We start from the raw sequence: 8,026 nt of genomic DNA, 5'->3' as shown, positions 1-8,026 counted from the left end.
AAAATGTCAATAAAGCAGCCAAACGTTGATTTTTGTACGCTGTTTTTTGCTGAGTTTTAGTATTCATCTTGCACAAAATTTATGGTAATCTAACTTCTGTGTAGCAATTTTTTGTAACAAACTCCTTGAAATTTGAGGAAAACTATGTGAGAGTTCTGTTATTGTGAATCTGCGGTCTTCTTTCATCTTCTCAGCGACTTTAAAAGGATTTGGGTAGATTAACTTTTGGCTCTCAACTATTTATTGCTGTAGATACTTACATAAGTGATTTAGTCTCTTGTACATCTCAAATTCTGGTATCCTGTGGGTGGAAAATCTCATTATGGAAAACAGTTATTTGGGTGGTTTTACTAGGTAGACAATGTACATGACACCCAGGTTCTCCACCTCACACATTCTCTTGAGACTACATCCTTCCAGTTTGTAATTATACAATGAAGGAAAGAGAATCCTGTGAAAGGTTATAACAGAGCACTTTGACAAGTTTAGTGTCATGCAGTTCGCTTCACAACACCTTTCCACTGCTGTGAAGCCTTTCTGAAGTATATGGAATCCTCAATAGAGATAATGGTTGAGTAGAGTTTGATGTCAGCAAACAACAGATGTTTAACAAAGATGCCATGAGAGATATCATTAATAAATATGTTAAACAGAACCGGACCAAGATGAGAACCCTGTGGTACACCCGAGGCACTGCAAATACTTTTGAGATAGATAAAGCAATTTTCACCATCATCTTCCAATCTTAAAGGTAAGAATAAAACCAATCATGAGGGCCAATGATGCCATACAATAGTAGTTTAGCTAGTAGGTAAGTGTAACGGACTCTGCTGAACGCCTTCAAAAAGTCAAAATACACAACATCAACTTGCTAAAAATTGGAGAAAGATCAATCAATCAATCATATTTTTATTGCTTTTAAACAATTATACATTGCATTTGCAAACGCCAATAAATAAAGCCGAAAATCCTGCAGTTTGCTATTCTAAGATTCATTCATTGCTCGCATACATACATTAAATTTCATTCTCCCTCTCATTTATACATGGCTTCAATATCAGTACTAAGTTACGAAAAATTAGTGGTTCCAGCAGCGTAACATGAACTCATCTACAGAGTAAAACACTTCAGACACTAAAAGATGCTTTAAACAGGGTTGGGTTGTTTACATTTTTTATGCTCTCAGGGAGATGATTAATTAATCTGACACCAGCTTGTGAAGGGAGTTGTTCAGATGCCAGTGTTCTTGCATCCTGTAGCTGTCCCCACCTCTAGTATCACACCTGTGGACGTCTCTGTCCCGCACTAACACATCTGAATCAGCAATACAGAGCTACATCCAAGATATAGAGGCAGGGTAAAGTCAGAAAACCATTCTCCCTGAGAGCATCGCGGCACGACTCTTGGATTCAATTTGCACATAATTCTAATGACGTTTTTCTAAAGTCTGAAAACTCTGTTAAATCTGATCCTGGCATATCCATCCCACCTGGCGTATGCCGTAGGTCAAATTGGGATATAAAAGGCCAAAATAGGCCATCAGAACGTCAAAAGAGGAAACCTGTGCCAAATTCCTCAGTGCAAAAACGCCTGAAGCAACCCTTGCACATACATGATCAGTCCAAGTTAATCCTCTATCGAGATATATTCCTAAAAATCGAGTGGATTCCACTTCCTCTAAAAGGGTGTCCTCTACCATGGCAAGAGGAGATGATATATGAATAGAACTTAACTAAATGAGTAGTTGAAGATTTACCCGGTGAAAAGTCATGTTGGTGTGATGAAATAGGCCTTTGCTGAAATGGGAAATTTTTCAAAGGTACCATCTTAAAGACCTTAGTTGTCACTGACTGGATATAGCAATCCTGTAATTTGTTTTTAATGCCGCAGGAAAGACACTTCTCTGTATGGACATATTGAAGAGTGTTTAAAGTGGACGTGCTAAAAGGGGTACGCTAGGAGGGATAGAATTAAGGCCACATCTCTTATTCCCATCAAGATTAAGAATAGTCTTCCTCTTCTGTGAAGAAACACAATGATATACAATTACAAGGTTCAAAATGATATGGCTGAGAAGCTTGATGGTGGCTCGTAAACACTGAAGAGAAAAAATGGCAAACACACTTCTCCTCACTACTAGTTGCAGTGGTTTCATTATGGATCAATACCGAGAGGGTGCCACTGTTTTTCAGGCTGTTGACAAAATTCCAAAAAATTGTTGATATTTGGTTTGATAGTAATACTTCCTGTATATGGTTTACATAATAATTGTTGAAACAAGTACAAAAAAGCTGTCTACACTGTAAGCGAATGTGGGGGAAGGAGTAGTAATCACATTAGTACAATCATTAAGAGCTCTCTTGTAGTGTGAGTGCAGTATCTTCTCACCAACAAGTCTCTAGCTCAGGGCTAAACCAAGGCGGAAATGATGTGCCGACCTTAATTGTAGGTGTATTTCGCTTTAATCAGATTGATGCTCCTTGAAAAGAACAGATCAACATCAAGGATTGAAGAGGAGGAGGGAATGCTGCAGAACTTGTTAAGGTTTCCGTCGTTAAGATCCCGAAGTAAATTCTTTAAAATACACTTCCTGGAGTTGTGAACAAGCAGTATCTCTACATACAACGGTGTCAAACTTAGATGTAAATATAACGTCCAATATCACTCCACTTGTATTCAAAATTTTATTGGCCTCAAGTTAAAAGTGGAGATCTGATCCGATATGGATCTCTCCGGGGTGTAGCACAGAATTCTGAGAGCTACATCATCCCAGTTTACTGTAGGCAAGTTCAGATAACCCATTAGAAAAATATGAGAGTAGTTACCAAGAGAGACAACCTGCTCAATTTCCGTGGGACAAACATCGTAAGAAGAGGCCGGCGAGTCAGGAGAGATGTACTCGTATGTAGCACCCAAGAGAACGTTAACACCAACAGAAGTTGTGGAAACTAGAAGTTGTTCTTAACTGTCCCAACTGATGTTGTCAACACTAAAGAAGGATAGCAACTCTTGACTGCAATGAGAATTCCGCCCCTACTTTTCATTAGTGTCTCTTGATCTGTCTTTCCTATAAATGTTGTAGGAGGGAAACCCCAGTTCGCCATCATCAATGTCCTGCAGCAGATTACTTTCATTGAAAACAAACATGTGGTAGTAGAAGGATCCAGGCTTAAATCATTTAGCTTACTGCGTATTACATTCTGATAATACTCTGATAAAATGGTTTGCCCGACATTAATTAGTTTTTTTTTTCTTAATTGTTATGATTTTAGGAGTGCCGTCAATGAATTTAATTGTCAAATCGGTTTCATCTGCCTTTGTTTGATAAAGTTCCTTCTATAGAGAATCCAAGGTTGTTCGTTCATTGGGGGTGCGGTCGCGAGAGATGGAAACGTTAGATAAGCTGGGGTCTAACCGTGAAACCGCATCCTGTGAGAAAGTCTTCATAAAGCACACAGCCTCGTTCTGGGATCCAAGTATAAGTTTGAGTGGCCGTGGATCCCGGCCCGATTTCTTAACCAGCCTGTAAGAGGAAAATTGGGCAGCTTGGAGGTGAATGGCATATATGACATTACAAATCTTCCTGCGGTCATCTTTCTTACCATCAGAATTTTAGTTAAGGCTCTCCGGAATGTTGTACAGGAGAACAGTTCTCGTTCTGTTGAATCTATCATTTACTTCTGCTACGACAGCCTTCATAGAAGTTCCAGGGCTATTTCCAAGTTTTGTAAGTCTTGATGAGTTTGAGAACACCTTAGATTTTACAATTTCTATGTTCTCTTCAGCAACCAGCAATTTCTCCATCACAGAAACCCGAGGCTCAAGCGCAGACAGACCTGCGTATATGGACTTAACCTCTGTCTTATTAGAGGGAATATCATTAGAGACGTCATCAATTGTCTTAACTTTAAGATCATCCAGCTTAGTAAGGACAGCTGACATTTGTGTTGATAACAGCTAAGAGGTTGGTCAGAAGAGATTACGCAGTCCGTTCTATTACAGTTCTATGTGATATTTGTACCCGAGCAATAGCCCTTGTACTCATCCTTGGGCATTCTCAGACAAATTCGATGAAACCATCTTTGACAGATCCCGTCACAGCAAATTCCCTCTTCAGAATCAAAAACAACCTTCATTCAAAGGGGACAAGATGCAGATACGGTAATCTTATAGTATTTATGCAAATAAGATAAATGTAATCAAGAAGGCAGTGGATTTCGAACACTGTAGAATCCTTTATAGAAAGTAGCAGTTGAGTTTCTTTACATTTATTGTGCAAATGAAAGAACAAGTTTAGGATTAGGAGTGCCTGATGGACCCTTAGCGAGAAGTTGTCCTAGATCCTTACAAGACTCCAACGTCAAGAATCAAATAGCACGTTGAGGCGGCATGGGATTTCCCGAAGCATATTAGCCTAGAAACTTGATTATATCCTTCTGAGGAGGGATCTATAATCAGGACCTAGAGTAACACTTGGAGAAGGAAGAAAAACGTGCTAAATATATTGTAAACACAGTTTATATTGTTTTCCATATTTCGTTGTACTTATATTTTTATCGTTTGACATTGTTAAATGTAATTTATATTTTAAAAAGTCAATTAATGGTTTTGACTTTTCTTCAGAAACATTTGTATTAAGATCTGTCTTTATGTAATTTATTTTTTAAGTGAATGTAAAGCAAGGCGTAATGTAAGTGAGTAAATGTTATAATTGTAATCAACACAAAGACTAATTTTCTTTCAGGATTAAATGTGTAATTTACACATTTTGCAGCTTTGTAGCTAGAAAACCCTAATAAATTTATTTTAAATACTTTTTTTAAATCTCGTCAGGACAAAAATAGTGGTGAACTGGAATAGGAAATAATGTTAAACATACTGAAATTCAATTTAGAATCCAAGCTTTAAATACTGCTATTAAATGATGCAGTAAATTAATAATTATTACGTTGGATACATTACTAAATAAACAATTAGTTCATAAATGTATTCTAACCAATCCAAAGCCCGCCAAAAGTAGTCACTTCACATAAGGAGGGACAGTAACCTCTCACTAGCACGCCTGTCTCACCACTGAACGGAGAAACGCCCTGCCTAACATCAAAATGGCTGCGAAGGTCAGGCTCCTAGTGGCTACAGAGCTTACAAGTGTGACGCTTCGTTCCGTGACGCGAAACGAAAGTTTTTCTCCCCGTGCAAAAGATACACCCATAGCCCACCAAAAGAAGTAGTCACTTCAACAAATTCGTAAATACAAATATAACATGCTTATTATTTCTAGTTAGCACGATTTTATGTAGTCTAGTCTGTGTTTTGGTGTGAGAAGTTTAAAAGAACATTTGAAAATTGCCTTAATAAGGAATCCGTTTTTTTACTGAAATTTTTTATTCAGAATTAAGAATCACACACTTTTTCGTACAATGAAATGTTTGAGCAGTGTTTTTGTAAACATCTCGAGAACCGTGGGTTCAAGTGGAAATGTGTGATACAAAATTAATTTAGACTAAATTTAAACAAAAAAGCTCAATATTTATTATGCATACCATTTTACCTGTTTTTCGTCACTTCCGACAAAAACCTAGCATCTTAGATCATGTAACTTTTTACTAATTACTACGAGGTTTAGAACAATTTGCTGCACTTTGTATTTGGATGTTGAGATTTAGACAATATTCGAGCTAAATCTACCATACTTGAGAAGAGGCTTGTCTTTATCTGCGGTCATATATATTTAGACTATGCTCTGGTTTTTATTTTGTAAGGATAAGTCTTATTCCTGTAATACAATAATTTACAAAGAATTGTAGTAAATATACTACTACAGAGTTTTATGTCTGTTATTACTGTTGGTTTTCCACCACCGTGAAGTTAGCGTCACTTTATCGTCCGTCTGTATTCCGTGCAACAATTTTGCAGTCAACAATCTGAAGGCGCTAACAAACATTCAAAATCTGAAATAATAGTATAAAACTAATTATTAAAAAACGATCTTTCACAAAATCTACACAGTTAATCGTATTTATTACTTACCACAAAGAATTCCCGTTAATATACTTTAATTATACTTTAATATACCAACGTCAAAAAGGTGGTGTCGGCCGTCAGAGGTCCTATCGTCTAAATTAAATGCACCGTTAGACGGGCGTTCTCGTATAAAAGTAACTCCTGAGACTTAACCAAACAAGTGCCCGCAATGAAACTTTTGTACACAGATGCTCTATAAGCTGAACTTTAATATAAACGTCAAAAAGGTGGTGTCGGCCGTCAGAGGTCCTATCGTCTAATTAAATGCACCGTAACGATAAAGTCGCTCCTGAGACTAAACCAAACAAGTGCCCGCAATGAAACTTTTGTACACAGATGCTCTGTAAGCTGACTTTAGTATACCAACGTCAAAAAGGTGTCGGCCGTCAGATCCTATCGTCGAAACTAAATGCACCGTTAGACGGGGCGTTCTCGTATAAAAGTCACTCCTGAGACTTAAACCAAAACAAGTGCCCGCAATGAAACTATGTACACAGATGCTCTGTAAGCTGAACTTTAATATACCAACGTCAAAAAGGTGGTGTCGGCCGTCAGAGGTCCTATCGTCGAAATTAAATGCACCGTTAGACGGGGCGTTCTCGTATAAAAGTCGCTCCTGAGACTAAACCAAACAAGTGCCCGCAATGAAAACTTTGTACACAGATGCTCTGTAAAGCTGAACTTTAATATACCAACGTCAAATAGGTGGTGTCGCCGTCAGAGGTCCTATCGTCAAAATTAAATGCACGGTTAGACGGGCGTTCTCGTATAAAAGTCACTCCTGAGACTTAACCAAACAAGTGCCCGCAATGAAAACTTTGTACACAGATGCTCTGTAAGCTGAACTTTAATATACCAACGTCAAAAAGGTGGTGTGTCGGCCGTCAGAGGTCCTATCGTCCGAAATTAAATGCACCGTTAGACGGGGCGTTCTCGTATAAAAGTCACTCCTGAGACTTAACCAAACAAGTGCCCGCAATTGAAACTTTGTACACAGATGCTCTGTAAGCTGAACTTTAATATACCAACGTCAAAAAGGTGGTGTCGGCCGTCAGAGGTCCTATCGTCCGAAATTAAATGCACCGTTAGACGGGGCGTTCTCGTATAAAAGGTCGCTCCTGAGACTAAACCAAACAAGTGCCCGCAATGAAACTTTGTACACAGATGCTCTGTAAGCTGAACTTTAATATACCAACGTCAAATAGGTGGTGTCGGCCGTCAGAGGTCCTATCGTCTAAATTAAATGCACCGGTTAGACGGGCGTTCTCGTATAAAAGTCACTCCTGAGACTAACCAAACAAGTGCCGCAATGAAACTTTGTACACAGATGCTCTGTAAGCTGAACTTTAATATACCAACGTCAAAAAAGGTGGTGTCGGCCGTCAGAGGTCCTATCGTCTAAATTAAATGCACCGTTAGACGGGGCGTTCTCGTATAAAAAGTCGCTCCTGAGACTAAACCAAACAAGTGCCCGCAATGAAACTTTGTACACAGATGCTCTGTAAGCTGAACTTTAATATACCAACGTCAAATAGGTGGGTGTCGGCCGTCAGAGGTCCTATCGTCAAAATTAAATGCACGGTTAGACGGGCGTTCTCGTATAAAAAAGTCACTCCTGAGACTTAACCAAACAAGTGCCCGCAATAAACTTTGTACACAGATGCTCTGTAAGCTGAACTTTAATATACCAACGTCAAAAAGGTGGTGTCGGCCGTCAGAGGTCCTATCGTCGAAATTAAATGCACCGTTAGACGGGGCGTTCTCGTATAAAAAGTCGCTCCTGAGACTAAACCAAACAAGTGCCCGCAATGAAACTTTGTACACAGATGCTCTGTAAGCTGAACTTTAATATACCAACGTCAAAAAGGTGGGTGTCGGCCGTCAGAGGTCCTATCGTCAAAATTAAATGCACGTTAGACGGGCGTTCTCGTATAAAAGTCACTCCTGAGACTTAACCAAACAAGTGCCCGCAATGAAACTTTGTACACAGAGATGCTCTGTA

The sequence above is a fragment of the Homalodisca vitripennis genome, chromosome 1, assembly GCF_021130785.1.
Source record: "Homalodisca vitripennis isolate AUS2020 chromosome 1, UT_GWSS_2.1, whole genome shotgun sequence".
NCBI lineage: Eukaryota > Metazoa > Arthropoda > Insecta > Hemiptera > Cicadellidae > Homalodisca > Homalodisca vitripennis.
Note: the sequence above shows the minus strand (reverse complement) of the source record.